Source organism: Pseudonaja textilis, chromosome 2, assembly GCF_049901715.1.
Source record: "Pseudonaja textilis isolate UNSWEBS1 chromosome 2, rPseTex1.2, whole genome shotgun sequence".
NCBI classification, from domain to species: Eukaryota; Metazoa; Chordata; class Lepidosauria; order Squamata; family Elapidae; genus Pseudonaja; species Pseudonaja textilis.
The window spans coordinates 62,857,588-62,879,325 of record NC_141991.1 but is presented as its reverse complement, the minus strand read 5'-3'; the positions used below and the strand labels follow the sequence as shown (position 1 = coordinate 62,879,325).

General features: G+C 38.0%; 1 protein-coding gene across 4 annotated transcripts in view; it reads right to left on the bottom strand.

Moving 5' to 3' along the window:
* Nucleotides 1-21,738, bottom strand: part of SLC38A3 (solute carrier family 38 member 3) — a 61,929-nt gene that overhangs the window by 29,097 nt on the left and 11,094 nt on the right. The window contains exons 1-2 of one of the 4 annotated variants that reach the window (XM_087924090.1): nt 11,552-11,640; nt 9,702-9,802 (exon numbers count right to left, since the gene is read on the bottom strand). The exons of 2 other annotated variants lie outside the window; for them this stretch is intronic. The gene's annotated coding sequence lies outside the window, so the exon portion shown is untranslated. Of the gene's footprint in view, nt 1-9,701; nt 9,803-11,551; nt 11,641-21,738 lie in introns of those variants that run through there. One more of the 4 variants, XM_087924089.1, reaches the window with a different exon arrangement.

The window sequence follows — 21,738 nt, the reverse complement described above, 5'->3', positions numbered from 1 at the left end:
TTGTTCTCACAAAATAAAGGGGATAGGGGAGCAGATATGCCCAGTTTGAGGAAGATATTCAGATAGTGCCATGCAACAGCTCTCATCATTTTGGCACATCATTTGGCCCAACTCTGTTGGGACATCACCCTAGAGTTCCTTGCCAGTGTTGGAAATGCCTACCTGAAAGGTGTCCAATAGAGTAAGACTAGTTTATACAAATTGGTATGATGGACTTGCATATAATATTCCATCTTAGCCAAAGGAATACGAACTACAATTACTCTATAATGCGAACTATATCACATACAGTCCTCTGCTGGACCTATTCTCCAATGTTTCTGCTAAATTGAGAGCACCATGAACTGAGACAAGATGAATTTCTATCTGATATGTGCTAAACTACTCAAATAATCCCAGATGACTTTGCTGAGCGTCACAACTTTAAGATATTGGACCAGTCAGTATCCCACTCATCTACTTGCTGGTGTGTCTCTTTAAATATGAATTTTAATAGAGATTTTTAGAGAAATAAGACATGGCATTATAGAAAGAAAAGTTAAGAAAAATAGAGAAGATAAAAAGAAAAAGTGTGGAAAACAATATACATAGAAAAGGAAAATTAAAAAGAGACCTTGAATCTTCTTTGGAGCAGGTAACAGTATAAACACAGTCAATACCCTTCCTCCCTCTAAAATCATTTTACGTAATTTCCTTCTATTCCACATTCAACTCTTTCAATTAACCAATCTAGAAATCACTATTTCCATTTTCAACAAAAAGTTTCCAGTCTTTTAAGAAACTACTATTGTTTTATCAAATGGGTCTATTTTCACTTTTGTCACACATTTTTACATAATCTCACACATTTTTTTGTCTTAACTTCATTAAGAGTATTATTTTAAAAGGCCAGAAAGAAAGGTACCACAGAGAAGAGGGGGGTCAACCTAATTGGATGGAAACTAATCAAGGACAGAAGCAACCTGGAATTAAAGAGAAACTTCTTAACTGTGAGGACAATTAACCAGTGGAAGAGCTTGCCATCAAAAGTTGTAGCTGCTTCATCACTGGAGGTTTTTAAGAAAAGGCTGGACAACCACCTATCTGAAATGGTATAGGGTCACCTGCTTGAGCAAAAGGTTGGACTAGAAGACCTCCAAGGTCCCTTCCAGCTCTATTCTGATTGATTGATAGCATGAATAGATAATGTGATCAGTGCTCTTCAACTACACTGTAGATTAAAGGAAGTCCAAATGTGTTTTGTTCTTTTGTGGAACAGAAGAAAAACCTTATTTGTTTATTCAGTACTGTCAATCGTCCACTTACAATCCTCAATATCATCCTTTGATATTTAACATATCAAAAAGCAAAACACTACTCCATATTTTTCATGAAGCCAAGTTCATGATTCAGTTCATTATTTTGGAAATTCAGCAAAGTGACAAGTTATTGTTTCTAGGCATAGCCTTTTCTACAGCATTTCAAGTCACAGGACCCACTGATAAAAAAAAAAAGACTATGGCAAAGAGAACAGGAACAGACAAGCACAGAAAATGATTGTACCCTATGACTATAATTAAGTGTTGTACATTATGATTCTTGATTCTTAATGAATGTATCTTTTCTATTGCCTATACTGAGGGTATTTACACCAAGACAAATTCCTTGTGTGTCCAATCACACTTGGCCAATAAAGTATTCTATTATCTATCTATTATCTATTATGGAGCACCAGTATCACATTTAGACAATTTATTCAGAAGATTTGAGCAGCAATTCAATTCTTCTACGGATGAGTAAATACCAACAAATGTTATGGAAGGTATCCCTAAGTAGACATTCATAGAATTGGTATCCAGTGGAATGATTACAACTGGGGAAACCTGCCTAGTAATAAATAAAATCTTCACTTTGAATTCACATGCGTATACAGGTAGTCCTCAGCTTAAGACCATAATTGAGCCCAAAATTTCTGTTATTAAGTGAGACATTTGTTAAGTGAGTTTTGACCCATTTTATGACTTTTCTTGCTACAGTTGTTAAGTGAATCACTGCAGTTTGTTAAGTTAGTAACCCAGCTGTTAAGTGAATCAGGCTTCCCCACTGATTTTGCTTGTCAGAAGGTCGCCAAAGGGGATCCCAGGACCCTGGGAAACAACATAGGTCATAAATGTGAACCAGTTGGCAAGCATCTGAATTTTTGATCACATGACCACAGGGGTGCTGCAAAGGTTGTAACTGTGTAAAAAAAAAGCAGTCGTAAGTCACATTTTTCAGTGCCGTTGCAACTTTGAACGGTCACTAAATGAAGTGTTGCAAATCGAGGATTACCTGTATTTTAATCCCTATAAGAAATCAAAGAAAAAGAAGAAACGGAATATTATAATGTTATGGGATTTATTTTATCACTGGTTGGAAAATAAAACAAATTAAAATAGACCAGATGAATATATAGAGCAATAAGATTGTTTTAAAAAATGGAATTGTTGTAAAATATAAAATATAACTTTTTTAATTAAAAAAAAGAAAAAGAAAGCAAAGCAATTAATATCTTATCTTAGATTTTGCAGGTGGAAATCCAAGGCAAGTCTTTTCCGATTACTACAGAATTCCATTTTTTTTTTAAAGAGAGAAAAGGGTTATAAATTCAAGTAGTGCTTGACATTTTCTGCATCTAACTATCAGGCAGCAGCACTACCATGGCAATAAAACAAAGCGTCTAGCTATTTGGATTACTGATTTCCTGCTCCAGAGAGTTAAGCACCCTCCTTCCCAACATGGACAATCAGTGTTGATGAATAGGGACAGGTTGCATATTTTCTGGGCTTTGCTTAGCTATATACTGAACTTTTCAGTATGTGCCATTCCCCCACCTCACACTCGAACTACACAGAGTGAGAGGGGGAGGGAGGGAGTGTGTAAATATGTTGCTTTGTAGATGTTCAGTGGACAATAGGGTCCTGAATAAACAGAGAAAACTCCAGCTTGAAACTATGGCTTGGAAGATGACATTAGCATCAGCCTTGGGAATGTAAATACATCTACCTTTGAACATGGGTTAATCTAAAGTCAGAGGGCAAATTTAGACAGCCTTTGAGCCTACATCAGAGGTGGTATTCAGCAGGTTCTGACCAGTTCTGGAGAACCGGTAGCAGAAATTTTGAGTAGTTCGGAGAACCTGCAAATACCACCTCTGACTGGCCCTGTCCCCATTTATTCTCTGCCTCCCGAGTCCCAGCTGGGTCTTCTTTTGTTGCCCTGCACAAGGAGAATGGAGCTGGAAATCAGGTTAGTGGGGTGGGGAGGTAATGGGGATTTTGCAATAACTTTCCCCCAGTAGTGGGGAGGGAATGGAGATTTTACAGTATCCTTCCCCTGCCAGTCCCACCAAACCATGCCACACCAAGCCCACCAAGCTATGCCCACAGAACTGGTTGTAAAAAAAATTGAATCCCACCACTGGCCTACAGCTACTAGTATTTAAAAGATGGCCACTTCCCAGTCTCTTGCAAGCTATGGTAACGTTTACTCTCATAGTAAAATAATGTGGTCTTATTTCTTAGGTACATCTGAGTAGCTTTAATTTCCAAGCTCTTTGGTATTGTTATTATCATTTCCCATAAATAACAATTAGCCCTTTTGCTTTGCTCACCATAACCAAGTTACTCCTTAGCTCTCTTTTTAGATGCTAAACAGGCCGAGTGCTTTAAATCTCTGGCTGTAAGCAGAGCTGCCTCTGTCCCTTTCAAGCGCACAGTTGCATTTGGACCAGAATTGAGAAAAGTACTTGGCATGATGTACAGGAAGCATCCCTGCTCTTGTGCATGAGCAGTAAAATGATGGAATAATAGTCTTAGTCAAATAAATGATTAATAAGAATAATAATGTATACATATATATTAGTTTGATAATATGAGAATTTATACACATTGCAAATGAGGACTATGGAGAGGATGCACAAAAGACTTGTAACCAACCGACACACTGTAGTATGTAATTGAAGATGGTTTTATGTTTTATGTATTGTTTGTGTATGTTTGTCTAAAAATAAAATTCTTTAAAAAAAAAAGAGCAACAGCAAAGGCAGCTGCAGCAGGAAGAGAAGAAGGCTGTTGGGGAAATGGGCTAAACTGAATGCAGTGGGGTGCAGAAGGCCCACAATTAAATCTGGAAAAAAAATATGGAAAACAATTATAGGTAGTCCTCAACTTGCAACAGTTCACTTAGTGACCAAGTTGCAACAGCACTGAAAAAAGTGACTTTTTCACACTTACGACCGTTGTAGCATTCCCCCCATGGTCATGTGATCAAAATTCAGATGTTTGGCCACAGAATCACATTCATGACCCTTGCAGTGTGCCAGAGTCATGTGACCATCTTTTGTGACTGTCAGGATTCCAGCAATCGCCCTAATTACATCATGATTCTTGAGCCAAACTTCAAAAAAAACTTCTGACGAGCTAAGTAAATGGGAAAACCAGATTCACTTAAGCAACCGTGTTACTCATTTGACAGCTGCAGCGATTCTTTTAACAACGGTGTCAAGAAAGATGGTAAAATGGGGCAAAATTCACTTAACAAATATTCCACTTAACAACAAAAATTTGGGGCTCAATAGTGGTTGTATGCCGAGGACTACCTACCTAAAGGAATCCCGTCTTCTCTTTCCTAATAAGTAGACTATTGGAAACAAATGTGGAAGGTTCCAATTATGGATGGAAAATGGCATCATCTACTTTTTTTTGCAGGAAAACTGTAGGCAGGAATATATGAGGTCATTAATACTGCTAGTTCAGACAAGATTCTACATTTTATTTTGCTTACTGGAATAATCCAGCATTCTTTTTCGTTCTTTTTTTTAAGTTTACCAATTCTTCATAAATTCCAAAACTTAACCTCCAGGGGGAAAAAAAAAATCTGACCTGCTGCTCAGAGCAGAGAGAGTTGGTAATACCAACTGTGCTGCATTGACAAGAAAAATATTGTGAGAAAAACAATTAGGCAAGGAACTTGGCAGGGGGAATGCAGTTCTTCTCATTTATTCAGTTGCTGAACTTTTCTAGGCCAGTATTTTTTTAAAGGCCACAAGGCTTTCACTAAAAGGGAAATTAATCATCTCACTTCATCAGTAAGCAAGATGAGTGTCTCTTCGTAACATCCACAAATACTGCTGCAAGAGTTCTCATATTCTCCCAGGAACAAAAGCTTAGCCCACCTGGGGCTGGCCATCAGCTTTTGAAAGGATTGAAGTCCGAGAGGAGAGACTCCAGAGGGACTGGAGGCAAATCTCTGGCAAGGCTACTTTGCCAGGTTTGAAAAACCCTCAGCCTCAGACATGCTGGCAGGCGACACAAAGCACCTTCTGTTGGGCTTCCTAGTTCTACTTAGTGGATAGTTGGAAAGTGGTTTCCAACACAGAGCAACTTTAGAGGCAGCTGACGCCCCAAGGAAAGAGAGGGACTACATCCCAGCTTCTCTGTGGCACCAGCTCTTTTTGACTGTCTTTCCCCTGCTAGCTCATGAAAGTGGGTTGTGCTGTTGTTTTTAAAATAATATTTATGTTAGTATTCCATAAACTGCAGTTGATACGATGAGCTCCAGTAATTTAGTCTATTTACAGTCTACCTCTCCATATCTTATATGTACCTCAGTGCTCACCTGGGAAATCCCCTTTCTCCATAGCAATAGCAATTTGTGGTCGTAAGGTAGACTTAGACTTATACACCACTTTACAGTTCTTTACAGCCCTCTCTAAGCAGTTTACAGAGTCAGCCTATTGCCTCCAACAATCTGGCTCCTCATTTTATTCACCTAGGAAGGATGGAAGGCAGAGTCAACCTTCAGCCTGGTGAGATTTGAATTGCCAAACTGCAGTCACCCAGCAGTCAGCAGAAATAGCCTGCAGTACTGCATTCTAACCACTGCGCCACCGTGGCTTACCATACAATTGCTTTCCCATTCTTATACTTCTTTATTTATTTAAAGAAGTCATATTGCTGCTTAAAACAGACACTGATCCCTGCTGGGGCTCATAGCAAACCTAACCAGCAAAATCCCTGGCGGAAAAACCGTAGCGAAAGATCAGAGCTGAGAAGAAATGCCTTCCAGATCTCAAAAGGTAACCAATTTAAAGAAATTACCCTATTTAATCTAGTGAGACGGACAGATACTCTCAAACAAATAACCTATTGCTGTGTTTTGTAGAGCTTTGAGAGGGGTGAAAACCAGCACTTTGAACCGCTCCCAGTAACAAACCACAGCATGCTTTAAACCGGTTGCAGCTTCTGGGTGGTCTTCTTTAAGGATACCCCATGCAGTGTGCCTTCATTCCAATTGTTCAGTGACTAAGATGGGAATGACTATGAACAATGCCTCTGGTCATTCAGTAAAATATAGAACCAATTTCCCCCCACCCGCCCATTATCAATCTTGTGATCTTTCATGGATATATATGCCACCCACACACCTTTTTTGCAACTCTATCAATTATGATTGGAGTTGAGTTGCACAGGTGGACCCAGCACGAAAGGTACAGAGACATATCACAGCCACACAGATGTGAGGTGATTCTTGGCAAAAGAATTTTGTCTCAGGCTCAGGTTTTTAACACACTACAATTTTTTCTTCAAGCATAATTTTTTTTTTATTATTTTTCTTATATGAAAAAAATATGAAAAAATGAACGGCGGAGGATAGAAAGTTTTATGCAGAGTATGTCATAGCTTGAGGATTTATGTTTGGTGGTCATTGTTCATTAAAGGAGCATGTTCTGCCCCCTACTCTCAACAAGCCCCCAGTTGCAGCCGCTTACTTGTCTTTTGGCATTTAATCTGAATTAAGAAAAATAAGCTCGGTTTTCTCTGAAGAAGTTCCATTTGTCAAGATGAAGTGAAGAGTTACATAAAGTAATAGAAATAAAAAATGGTTCATCATCAAAATGAAAACAAAAATCACTTTTTTGTTAATCAATATATTTGTCACTATCATGAATAAATTTCCTGAGATGGTCCACATTTTTTGTGTATACATCTTCTCTCGTCGTGAATTTTCTTTATCGGGAGTTGCTTCATCTCTTCATCTGCATAAATTTACAGTCGCTATGACCTGGGAGCTGCTTTTTTATGTGAATTCATACATTTTTAATTTAACAAGACACCAAGAAAAAGCCCCAGGTATAAACAAATCTATTCATATAAATCATGTTCACAACACTTTGAAAATTCCTGTTATTAAACCTGCTATTTTTAAAACAAAACTCAAAATTGTAGGAAATAGAGCAAACATCCAATAGCAAATAATCCTTTTTCCTTCTATAATTGATTTTTAACAGCCCAAGGTGGCAGTGGCTATGGTTATGGTTATGTGCTTTCAGTCCTCAAGAGAAGTGATTTTGATTATCATCAAGGTGATTCAGAAAAGCATTGTCTTTAGCAAGTCAGTAAAATATCCAGTTACGTGGATCTTCCAACGACTGTGAAAGCCACCTCAAAAACCCAGAAGTATACTGGAGAGGTTCAGCATGCACCCAGTTTTTACCCCTTGCCCCCAAAAGGACTTTTCTTATAATCCTCATAACAAAAGATGTAACAGACTATAAGAAACGTGTAGGACTCAAAGCAGAGATTGCAATGTAGATTTTAGCATGTAGAAACTATAGCACTTAAAAATTCACAAGGGAAGAAAAATAACACGTTATACTTTCTAGCTATTCTCATCACCAGAGGACATGGTGGCAAATTAGAAACACAAATCTATCGCTAAACCACTCACACTAACCAAGTGCTTCACTATCACAAACAACAACCTAACCTCACACAAGAGAAGCTGTGTAAGAAAGAACATTATTCAGACAAGCACAAATGCACTGGAGCAACCCAGAAGACCAGAAAAAGATCACATATACATCTTCTAGCAAAATGGACACTTACACAACTTTATCAAAAAGTGCTCGATCTCTCAACCCACTTCAAACTCAACAAACACAAACTAAGCAATCAGAAGACACAATGAAAACTGCTTAACATATGGGAAGACTTATCCATAATTTTAACTGGGGAACTGTGAGCATTAATAAACCAAGCTAAATCTAAAAATGAGAGGGAATTCCTAGACGCACAACACTCAGACAAAATCAGTCATCATCAGGCACACAAATGACATTTACACATCATTCGAAAGAGACAATATAAAAGCTAAAAGAAAAACAAAAAGACTAGAACAACCCCTCACCAGCGATTAATAAGCAGATAAGCAGAGATCAACATGAAGAACAACACAAACAAGCAGTAAACAATACTTTAATCAAACAATTACCAACTCAGATCAAAAATTCAAGCAGCTTAATCAAGGAGCTGCTAAGAAGAAAACCACACCTTGCCAAACACTGACAGGTGATCACGCCCCCTACCAAAACAGATGTTGTTATCTAGTCTGGTAATGCAATGTCCAGAAAAAAGTAAGCTCGGAGAACAGTAAGGATTCCACAGTTTAACCTTGAGCTACATAGTCTCTCACCTATTGGTACTTTCCTTATCCTACAAAAAGTAATTATTGTTGATCAGTTTAAGCAAATGAAGAATAAGAAATTAAGAATTAAATTTAAAAGATGATTTGCAAGGATAGATAGGTTTAGAGGTATAGATTAAGTAATTATACCAATGTAAACCAAATCTAAGCTAATTTTGTTAGATTTCCTTTTCTTTTTCTTGTATCTCCTGTCTCCTGCCTTTAATTTCTTTTTCTTCCTCCTTTTCTGTACTCTAACATTGTTTATTGTGACTTCATAACAGGGAAAAGTATGATTAGTTTATGTGCGCGTACAGTATATAGTATGTTACACATATTACAGTAGAATATATTACATTCAGAATCATTTATGCAAGATGTGTAGAAATTTAATAAAAATAAATATGAAAATATGTGCAATATTGTTTAACCGAAATGACCAAAAACCAATGATTTGATCAAAATGACAGTTTGATTAATTTTAGCTTGACCAATAGAACAGCTTTAAGTCTTCTTTACTTCATTTGGGAGATAAAAAAGTAAAACTATTACAGTTTGCTGAAATATTTTCAAACTATATCTAACTTTTTTCTTCCTTATTCCCTCAACAATAGATTTGATAAAAGTAACCTAAATTGCAGTTTTGAAATCCCGGATCAATGTCTAAAATAGCTGATGCAATAATTGCATTCTCGGGGTGGCCACATGTGAGACCACAGAAGCTGAATGGGATTTAGGTAGATCTAAAAACTGTTCTTTATTGAAATCCAAGACTTTACTATATTCGAGTCAGAACTGCTTTAACTTAAACCCTCTCATGTGCACAATTTTCTTTTTTAAAAAATAATAAAGTCTTTAGAAATCCACAGTACATGTCAAAAACAAATATAGCTTCTGCTGCAAATTTACTGCTAATCTAAGATTGAAAACTATCTCTTCTAAAGCTATAGGTCATCAAGTTTTTTGGCATTGGCTATAATCCATGATGAGGTCCCACTCATTATGGCATCACAGTGCAAATTATACGGTCACACATTTGCATGATTATATTACTTCCTTCCTTCCTATAAATCCAAGTCTGCATGTAATGGAATATTGGACAGTTTCATTCAGACCTCTAGTATCCCTTCCAACTCTGTTATTCTGTTAAGTCCATCCAAAGAAGATTTTAATAATACTTTAGAGAGAGAGGCAAACATTGCAAACTGGGAACTAACAGAGAAAATAGGTTGTCTCAGTCCTTCTCAGTCTGAATTCATATCCAAAGTTGGCAAAGATTTGGCCTTGGTTGCCCTGGTGGATAATCTGCACTGGGTACCTGTGGGAAAGAGGAAGGAATTCCAGGTAATATCCTGTGTTGCTCAGAGCCTTTGATACCACTGACCAAGTTATTCTTTTGGAGCATTTGAGAAGCCAAGAGGGGGGGGGAGCTGGGGGAACAACAGTTGTAGTAGTTCCATTATGTGAAAAAGAAGAAACACATCCTGCAGAGTTTAATTTGGATGAAAATATTCATGAATGAGATAACAGACAATGTCCAAATAAAAAGTATTTGGCAATACCAGCTAACTAAAATCCAGAAAGAGCTTCTGAGAGAAAACTGACAGCTAAAATGATGGAAAACATAGTGCACTCTGTTAGCTGGCTTCTGGTGCTATCTTCTATCAGGTGATAAAAGTGGAAATTAATCTTGCAGGGATAATAAAATGGAGGGTGTTAAAGTCATAAATTCACTGTGTATTTCTTAAATGGCAAACCTCCAGGAAAGTGAAAGAAAGTTGTAGAGAAGATCTCTACTACAAAGAGATTTCAGGTTTGGGGGGGTAATGGTTTTAACTGCTTCAGGAATATTTAAAGCTGCCTGTCACAATAATATTTTACAATGTGGGCGAAAAGGTGCTTATAATTCTCAAACGGTGAACATGAATTAATAGGTAAATGATTAGACAAGAGAAAGCATAAAAACAATTGATTGAGAACCTATTTCAGCTATTCAATGGCAGGCAGGCCACTACATACCACTCGATTGTATATGGTTCAAACACACATAGGAAGCAGTTAAGCCTTGATTAAGTCCCCTGGGTCATCAGATATATTTGGTTTGCCTGTCCCTTTATATTTCTGTGGGATGGCTTTTAGTCCAGATACAGCCACTCCTCCTCTAGTGACCAAGTTCTAATCCAACTGTCTGGTCATTAAGAAAAATGGTCTTTAAATGAACAAGAGAGATGTTGAAAAGATAACCGATTGCTGCCATCTCAGTCTGGTAAAAGTTCTCTCATATAGCTATGCAAGCGTTACCCTCACTCCAGCATGCATGATTGTGAGGCATGTAAAATTTGGTCATAAATGCACACATTGGTTGGAAATGTTTATTACCATTCATTACTGTTGTATTGTGAGTAGTTGCTAACTGTTGCTAAACAAGAAGTATTTGTACTGCAACTGGCCCCAGGTAAAGTTGGGAAATAGCTATGCTGCTTGCCAGTTGCTTTCCAAAACCCAATTAATGTGCTTACTCTTGTGTACAGAAGTTTATATGGCTTAGGCCCAAATTAGTTGGAACACCTTCTACTTCAATCCAGTAACAATCAAAAGGTATTCATTTACTTCCATTATATTTTCTTATAAAAAATGTGATTTGTTGATTCCACAGTACCTTAGTGGATCAAAGGATTTTTCTTGAAAAGATGATAAACTTGCCATTTTGAGAAAGCAAGTTATAGCAAGTCTACCACCCGGGGAGAGATAAGTGTCTATTAGCTTTCCTGCAAGGAAATTGCCATGAGATGCCAAGCCTAATAATCTATGGATAAGCAAGTCAGGAGAAGACTGGGAGATATAAATCAGAAATTCTTCAAATTGGCTTGGAAGATGCAAAGCCCACATCCTTAATTCAATCTCCAGTGGAAGTTGCAACAAGGAAGTCAGGTGATTTTGCCTCTTTTAAATAAGAATTTGAGGAGGATGGGGGAGAAATCATCCCAAAAATACTTGCAATACTGGATATAAATGCAAGATATCATTTGAGACGTGGACACATCAGATCAAGAATTTGATTTCCTACCTTTCATCTCCTTGGCAGATGCATAATGACTTCTCTGTTGGGAAGCAAAAGCAGTTCCAAGCTTCATGCAAGATTTGGACAGCAAGTCCCATCACTGTTATTACAAGAAGCCCTGTGTGGGTTTTTTGTTTTTTTTAAATCTGAGACTAGAAAGCTTTTCTTTCAGCTTTTTTGCTCAAAAATCTTGTTAGCCTATAATTAAATACCCATTTTTAACCCTATATAACACAGAGCATTTCAGTTACTTGAGTAATGAATACCGTGCCATTGCTTAGCCACATTTTCACTGCTCTTTGGTTAATTTAATGTACAAGAAAAGATTTCCGGCTCCTAGCCTGACTTGATGAAATTCCCAGAGCGAGTGGGCCTCTGCTGACAGCTGGCAGGATCTGGCAGCAACAGCATTTGTTCCACAGCTGGCAGGCTTCCCAGAATGCAGTTCCGTTGGGCACCTGATTAGCAATATTAATGTGGAAATGAAGGAGTCATGCACAGTACTAATTATTTTTTTAAACACTTATTTGAAAACTATTTTAACAAACCAGCAGTGGGAAACAGGAAGAGTTTTACACATAGAAACATGGGCAGTAAATCTTCCCTAATACTGTACTATTTGGTTTCCTTCGCTTTCCTTACCTTTTTCTTGCTTTGCAGTAAGACCATGCAGAACAGCCAATAAACCTAACTTTATATGAAAAGGGGCAGGTGTACTGTAGGCCCACAAATATCCTCCCTCATCTGAATTTTAAAGTCTGCACAACATATCAGCACTGATGTTTACTTGGAATTCTATGAGAAAACACTGCTATGTGCCCTCATGTTGTACTTTGTAGTCTATATTTGTCCTCATAAAAAGTTATTTGTGTTAGGAGGGGAAGTATATATGACAGTACAGGAAAACAAGTCTCTCTGTGTGTATTCTATGAGCACTGAATGCAGTGCATGTAAAGGGAATTTATGTGAATATTATGCGTTATTATGTGAAATGTACTTCACACTTTTCCCTTCCTTCCCTTTCACCCACATATTATTGGAGCCATACTAAAATTATCTTTGCATGTCACAATGATTGAAATGAATCATCAAGCAATATATTCCATATATTATGGCTATGCCGTTTTCATGTATCAAAAGGCAGGAGAAACTAAGAGCCACACAGATAAATAAAAACTCTGCAGGAACCTATATGTAGAATGGATTAACATTCTTAACGGGCGGGTAGTTGTGATTTCCAGCCAGCAGCACTCCCGTTCTTCCAGCAATGGCTCCCCTGCTCCAGAACACATATGTGTATGTGTACACAGAAAGAGAGAGAGACAGACAGAGAAAGAGAGAGAGCAGAGAGAGACAGAGAGAGACAGAGAGAGAAACAGAGACACACAGAGAGAGAGAGAGAGAGACAGAGAGACAGACAGAGAAAGAGAGATAGCAGACAGAGACAGACAGACAGACCGACAGAGAGACGGAGAAAGAGAGAGAGCAGACAGAGACACAAAGAGAGAAAGAGACAGAGACACACACACAGAGAGAGAGAGACTGAGAGAGAGAGACAGACAGACAAAGAAAGAGCAGACAGAGACAGAGAGAGAGAGAGACGGAGAGAGAGACAGAGAGACAGACAAAGAGAGAGAGCAGACAGAGACACACAGAGAGAGACAGACACACAGAGAGAGAGAGACAGACAGAGAAAGAGAGAGAGCAGAGAGAGAGAGAGAGCAGAGAGAGAGAGAGAGAGAGAGAGAATTCACTCCTCAGCAATTTCACTGAGTTCACCTCAGTCTTTACTGTTCCTCAAGGAAGAGACACGTCAGTGCCAACGTTGCTATAAAAAACTTCCAAATGCAATCCTGACATTTATAGCTTTGCCTAAAAGAATCTTGCCTAAAATCCAATCCAGCTATTGCCAATCAGTGTGCACAGAACACTGCAGAAGGAAGCTTCCTATGTTTTCACATTTTCATCCAAAGACCCTTCAAATTTATTTAAATTCTTCCTTCCAGCTTAATTCTGAATCACCAGGATAAGAATATATTCTAAAATTGTCATATGGGAGCCAGGCTCTGTTCCAATGATTCTACAGTCGGTGTCACCCTACTTCTTTACCACTGTTGCATTCCACGTATGGACATCCATAATTAAGTAAGTGGATCTAATTGGTTTTTCTTTCCACTTGAACATCTTTTTTCCCTGTGAATGAATTTCATAAATGAACAGGCAGATCTATTTTGAAGCCACATATATGAACATTATTGTCATGAATCACTCTATAGAGATTATTATCTAAGGAAAAAAAGTGTCACATCCTTTTCCAACCCCCGCCCCTTCCTGATTATGGACAATTACAGAAGCTAAAATAAATCTTGAAAGCTTCTTCTTCTCAACAAGCCTCAAGCAACTTCCTTCTGGCTGATTAGGAAGTTATGCTGATGAATGAGTAATTTCAACTATTCATACAGTACATGATATAGATGGAACTGAGAATTGCAAGGATCATTTGTAATATCTCAAGGAATATTAATGCAGTTTAAATTAAGATAGAAAATTCCAATTTTAAAATACTTTTTTAAAAAAAAGTCAAAACAATTAATCAAAATACAGGTTTAGAAATTTTTACCAGCCACAAGGTTTTGGGGAGATGAGAGGGGGTCAGGTAGCCCATAATCACAATAAATTACTGAATTTCACCAACTAAGCTTAATATTTAATATTTTTTCCGCAGCTGATTCATTATGGAAGTTATTTGCTCTAACTGCTCAGGTAATGCCAATAACATGCTAACTACCACCAGTCACTTACAATTCTATGCAATGATTCTGGCTGTGGAAAACTTAACCCTTCCCCGATCCCCCAATGTTCAAAGCAAGGTTGTTATTAGAGGAGAGGAGGGAGCATGGGACAAGGGATAGGTACATTCCTGTATGGCCTACCCCAAAGAGGGTGTGGCATCTATTCTCTGACCTGCCATACAATGATGGGTCAGAACACCTGAAGTTAAATGGCTTCAACTATGCTCTGATTACAGTGGACTTTTTGTCCCATATGAAAGTTCACTAGAGTGGAGATTTTGGTCAGTCGTTAACCACACGCTTCTTACAAGCTTATTCTCACTTCAGACGTGCATTCTGGAGAAGAAGATAATGCAACAACACATGACTTCTTGTCATACAAATTACCATTATTCAAAATTCAAGGGTTACCCATCCATATAAATATGCTTTCACAGACCGGCTTCTTAGTTGTTTAAATTCTTGCAGTGGTTGGTTTTTTTTTTCTGATTGATAATTGAAAGCAAATGCCTAAATGGTGTTAAATACAGAGATTCTTTATCAGTCATCCTTTGTTCTTTTCTAAATGCAGAACAGTTCCCCAGTAATTAAAGAAAAGCTCTATTTTCCTTTGTACATAGAGTATCTCTTTCTGTAGCTTCTGGTTTTTTATAGCAAATTACGAAAGCTAAAGAAGACTATGCAGGAGAACCTATGTGGTATGAATCTTTTCCTTAATTTTTAAATATTCCATCCATTCTCCCTCAGATCTCTATTTCTTTATATTACCCTCGACTTTTGTGATTAGATGGTTGCATATTAGAAGTTTGACTTGGCATCAGGTTTTTGTTGTTTTTTAGTGTTATTGTTTTTTAGTGTCACTGTTGTGTCATCTGCAAACTTCAATATTTTAACAGATGGATCAATTGAGATGCAGTCATTGGTATATAGGGAGAAGAAAAGTGGAGAAAGCACACAGCCTTGTGGGGAGGGCTGTGCTAATTGTACAGGTATCAGATGTGATTCTGCCTAGCTTCACCTGCTGCTTCCTGTCTGCTTCCTGTAAGAACCACTTACAAGTGTGTTCAGGTACCTGGTTTAATTTAGTTAGAAGAATGTCTGGAATGATGGTATTGAAGTCTACAAAGAGGCTCGGGGCCTTCGCACTCTCTCTGCAGAATATTTAGAAACTCCCAATATTATTCTTATTCAAAAAAATAAGACGCAGAACCACTTGGATTGGGAGTAATTCAGAATACACTGAGAAAAGTGAAGTCACAAATGACACTATTTTTTAATTCTTTTTTTAGCTTGACTCTCCTCAAGATGAGCAAATATAGTACTACTTCTCATATTTCCTACCACAGCCTTATTGATAGGTTGCTCTGAAAATGGTGACTCTCTCAAAGTTATCGGGAACTTCCATGGCTGAGGGTGAATATGGACCTGCATCTTCCAGGAGATTCTAATTCTTATCAACTTATTTATTTAATTTAAAACATTTATACAACTCTCCATCGTATAACCAACTATGGGTAGCTCCCAATCAAAAGTTAAAATAATACACAAAGCAGTGTTAAAATTATAAAATTAACCTCATTAAAACACTAAAAAACAACAAAAACCTGATGCCAAGTCAAACTTCTAATATGCAACCATCTAATCTTATCCCAGGACTTGTATCAACTACTCCAGAGGAACCAGCTTGGTCCATCTAGCTGTCCTGGCTATTTCTCTCTCTCTCTTCCCTCCCCCTCACTTCTACTTCCAATGAGATGTGGAACACAGTTAGTTGCTATGTATAGCAAGGCAGTAATCCCCAATTGCCTGCTGTTTAAATTCTTATTAATCCAAGCATCCAGGACCTTTGCTGGTTGTTGCCGTTGGACTGTTTATTGTAAAAGAACATTTGTTATTTCTTGTGGAACATTCCTCCCCACTTCCCTCACATTTATTGAATAAAGTCCAGTTCCCCAATTAATCTGAACATTAATTGGTTGTGGCCTTCATTCTATTCCCCTCTGCTTTATTCTTCTCATGAGAGACAAGTTGATGCCAGTAGTTGTTTATGAGTTAGTTACCCAACTGCTTCATAATAATGTTTATACAATAGTGTAAATTTTACTATATGATCCTCAGTGTGAACTATAAATACATTCTGCAACAGTTTCAATGAAATCCAGTCCACATTAGACCGAAGGGCAAGGCATTTCAATGCCAATCATCAGCCAGATAATTAAGGATCACCAATGCTATTCAAGAGTTTCAATGTGTTAAGATCATTGGAGAACAAATTGGATAGAAACACTAATTCACAGTTCTCTACATCTTTCTTCCCATAACTTATTTTTCCTTCTGTGACTTCTTGACTTTTAGATTCAGTGTTTACACAATACAGTGAATCATGATTCTTAATTTCTCTTTATTTTGCTACATTATTGTCAAACACAAATCAGTTAACTTTATTTTAGCCTGATGTATTGTCATAACCTTGTCCAGTTGATTAGTTTATGGCTGTTATACAAAGACAAGAAATTTGGTTAATTCTATGAATTAAAAATCATTAAAAAATATATCGTGTGAAAACAGCTTAAACCTTTTTAAGAAGAATGGGAATCGTCTTAGGGCCTATGCTTTTAAATCAGTTTTGTTGGAAAAGTTGCTATCAGATTCTTTCAGATTTCTTGCTACTGTAGGGGAGAGAGAGAGAGAGAGAGAGAGAGAGAGAGAGAGAGAGAAAGAGAGAGGGAGGGAGGGAGGGAGAGAGAACAAACACAAACACATTACCCCAAACCATTTAAAGCAAAAGGGAAACCGCAAAAACAAAGAATCTTCTGGCATCTTAAAGACTAATCAATTTAATGTGGCAGAAGCTTTTGTGCCATTGAGACCCATGAAATCATATGTCATAATAAATCCATTAGCTTTTAAAATGCCTTCTGTTAAAATACCTCTTCTGTTTTGTTGCAATAGATTATCCCTCCAAGCATTCCAGAAACTCTGAAAATAAGAGGCCAAGCTAGCATCTCTCTCTCTCTCCCCATCACACATAGAATGGACATGTGACGCTATTTAATGGAGACAAAGGAAAAGACACATAGATTGGTCTAGTAGAGATTCATTGACATTTTGGGGAAAAGTTGATTTTACACCACAGAAAACAAACATTCATTCATTGGTATGGCCAATTGGCCATGCAACTTCATTGTATTAATGCTGTAGTCTCCTGGCTAATGAAACATCACCATACACTAAATCAGGGGTCTCCAAACTTGGCAACTGGCTGGAGAATTCTGGGAGTTGAAGCCCACAAGTCTTAAAGTTGCCAAGTTTGGAGACCTCTGCACTAAATAATCATCAGTATGGTCCAACCTCTAGTTGTCTAAGCTCCGCTTTAAACCAAAGATGTGAAATTAGAAAAGGAAGTTGAATCTTAACAAACAGCTCAAATACATTTTTGTCCTGGAACAAGCTTTTAGAGCAAAACTCCAGACTTTCCTCTTTAAGGTTACCTCACTAGTGTAGGTGGCCAGGGCCATTTAAACCCTTTCTGCATTTTGCATTTTTTTCCCCTCGCAGATTGCTTTTGGAAAAGCATTGGGATTTGATGTGTTTTTTTGTACATGTGGCATTCAGGAAAATTAGCACAAAGCTTTATTCTCCAACAGTGCATCAAACTCCAAGACATTCTAGAATCCTCCCCAACTCATACTTATACTTAGTGCTTACTAAAAAAAAAAACCCTGACCAATAAATGTAAAGCTCCTATTAGTGTCAAGATCTTTGCTTCAGTTTCACGCAGATGTAAATATCAACAGTTCTACACAAACCTCTGTAATTCTTATTTCTCCATCTGTGATCTATGAGTAATAACAGAGGCTAGCCAGCCCTGCAATTAAAACAGAGCAGAGGTATTTAACTGCCTCGTTTATTCTAAAATACCAGCTGCAGCCCTCTATTTTTTATGCCATTTGAAGACAGGGTAGTACATGACTTTGCCACAGCATTGTTAATCTGAGTACACAACCACTTTTTTTTTTTAAGTGAGGTCCCAAATTGCCATTCTTGGGGGAAGATAACACATTGAGACACAGCTGGACCTAACACTGCTATGAAATTCTTAATGCTAACCCTCAGTCAAATATGGTCAGGATATGATTACATTTATACACCCCAGTGGTACATTTGCTGAACTGCTTGCTTTTGGTCTGCTTGAGGACAAGTACTTTTGAATTGTTCAGCCTGGGAACACCTAATACACAGTGAAGTTGTTCTGTATCTCTATTCAGCTGAAATGAATAGGGACAATGCAGCCCCTCCCACATATTTTATGATCAGAATTCTTCAGACAGAGAACTGTCCAGTGAATTTTTATTTACAAAAAAATCCTTTTGCTTTTGACAATCACACAATAGCCAACACAAATGGTTGAAATATAACCGTTAACATCAACTGTCCACTAATTCAAACTGAAAAGGCTTAGCTAAACAAGGTGTAGCATCAGACCAAAAATTCAAATTTTACAAAGCAGCTAGAGGAGAAGAATTGTTCAAATATTTTCAAGGAGAAAATAAATATTGCCTGACCTTTCAGGGCATGCTATTAATGAGCTGGATGGATATTTCAAGATGAATTAATTCAGCCACCAAAATTAATTTGTTTCCTGCTACACAGCCGGGTTTTCATCATGCAATCCTCATTCCAGGGGTTCCCTGGCAGCTGAAATCACAGAGTTCCAGATAGAAGCCCTGTGGATTATTCCCCTTCACTCTCCAGAGGCCTGGCATGGAAATGGGAACTCAGAGCTACAAAAGGAAATAACAAACTTCATGAGGACCACATCCAAACTCTCCTGCATGATGGTCTAGCAAAAACAAGTTTGCAAAGAAACAAAATCCCAGAGGTTCTGCTAAGGTATAATCATTTGCTCTTTCAAGAGGCTTGGGAGACAGGCCCATACAATCTTTGGACCTTTTAGCTCATCCCTATAGTTGAAGGTGGCAAATCTAAAGACAAAAAAGTGAAGGGATGTGTACATTGATGATAGCTGAGAGTCTGCCTTGAGTCATATATTTCCTAGCAGTAGTCCCTCATTATCATTAAGGTAGATTCAATTCTAGTAAAATGATGTAAAATGTGTTCGATATTCTGCAGGGTTTTTTTTTTTACCATCTCAGAAATAAATAATTAACACAAGCCTAATAATCTTGGAATAAAAACACAACACTCCAGATTTTTACTGTGATGTTTCTGGGCTTGACACCTGCTGTGTGATAACTCACACATCAGCTTTTTTTGGACTGATTCTTCTTACAGTCTCTCTTATAACAACCTTAAAGGTGACATACACAAAAAGAAATCACTACCATGTGACAAATCTACTTTCCTTTCCTCTATTTGATGTGCCTGCATCTCTCAAGAGTTAGGAAGCCTCTCTCATGGTCTAGAACAGCCTGTCTATTAGAGATTTAAGCAGGCCTGCATTGATCAGACCATTGACAGATAGATTTGCTTTCTTTCCTATAGGTTGTGTCAAATAGGTGGTGGGAGAGGCATGAGGGAAACAGGACTGCTGAAAGCTGGAGATGCTGGAGAAAGTGCAAGAGGTTTTTAGGAGATTGATAGCTTTCAAAAAAGTATTGCATTTTTTTTTTGAAGAGGAAGAGGAAATAGGAGGAGGAGGAGGAGGAGGAATAGTAGTAGTAGTAGTCCAGGGAGGACGATAATGAGGCATGAAGAAATGTGTGAGGGCAAGACAAGAAGCCACAGAGCATCGGAAGAGTCAGATGACAGGAACATAGTATGGAAGAAGGGAAAGGAAAGGAAATTGGGTGGGAGGAGAGGATCTTACAACTTCCTCGAAAAGCCTAAGGAGGACACCAGTTTCAGAGCTTTACCTGTTTGACCCTGTCCTTTTGGAGAGCCAGATACCTGGAGATTCTGCACTACAATTTATAGCTTGGGCAACCTCATTGTAAGGAAGACTTTCAGCTCTACTTTAGGCACATCAAGGATATTTGGGAGGCCATAATAGTATGCAGGAAGAAAAATATTCCAATACACTGTAGCAGCCTACTAGATATTTGATTCAAACTCTCCTTTGAACTCCAGCTTCTGAGGGCTATCCAGTGTCAGAATAGGATAATGAATGATTAATATGGTGTATTTATTATTTATTTATTTTTATTTATTTATTTGCAAAACTTGTAACTTTTTCAAACTGGGCAATTTTAAGATGAGTGGGCTTCATTCCTAGAGTTCCCCAGCCAGCTTTCTGGGAGTTGAAGTCCACACATCTTAAAGTTGCCCAGTTTAAGCTAGGCTAAGATATGCTCAAAGTCTGAGGGTGGACTTGAACTTGGCTCTCTCCAGTCCCAGCCCAACCCTTAAACCAATATATTGTATTTATTCTCCATCCTTATGAGTTCAAAAGATTGAACCTGTTGACTTTTCAGTTAGCAGCCTTCCTTTTAAGTTACCCCTAAAATAAACAAAGTAACAATAAAAATATATTTATCCCAGGCACTTGCAAAGACAGATAATCAGTGAATGGCAAGAGGCCTGGAGAAAGGGGGAGAGCCACAGCCATCTCTTCTGCTGAGGCATCAGGAAATTCAAACTGCTAACATATTTCTTGAGTTAAAATCTAACAACTCTCTCTTTCAGAGAAATTTAGTTACCCATTTCTTCCAGAAAGGTTGTATAGGAACATCAAGGTAGGTGGCATCTTTAAAAAAATCTTTAATAACGCCTTAGTGAGAATTATCCCTATGTTTGGGTTATTTTTGCAGAAAACTTTGGCTGTGTACTCTTTAAAACTTACTTTTCTAGTCTTGGCAGACTTTCTCTTCCACCCCCCTACTTGTTACCTCAAACGTTCAAGGTCCCATAGCAGTTACACTAGAGATTGCTGTTAATATTAATTAGGCTGTGGGCTTCAATGCCTTGTTCTGATTTTTTAAAAATCTCCTTCTGATTATTGGGAATTGAATATCTGGATAATAATTATGAAGAGCCAACTAGCACCCAAAATATTGCAGCCTCCTTGCCAGTCTAAATGCTAGCCCATGGTTGAGCTTGAATACACACCTTCTTGCAGGCTGATGAGGAGATGAAGTCAAGAGAAATCTCAAGCTCAAACTGGAACCCCAGTTTAAATTCATCCCCCCCAATGTTCTGACCCAGCATTCTGCTTAGGCCAGACACTCTTTCTAATCTGTTCCCCCATTGTTCCCTTGGTGCTTCAGAAACCATTTTCATCCAGTGGAAACCTTTTTTCCTCCCTTTTCTTATGTCATTCCCAACTCCAGGTAGCTGGCATCACAACATAAAACAATGGAAAGCTACAGTATTTAGATAATCCGTTGTGGAGATTTCTCATCCTCTCCCAAAGGGTCCTATTTACTCAGATACGTCAATGGA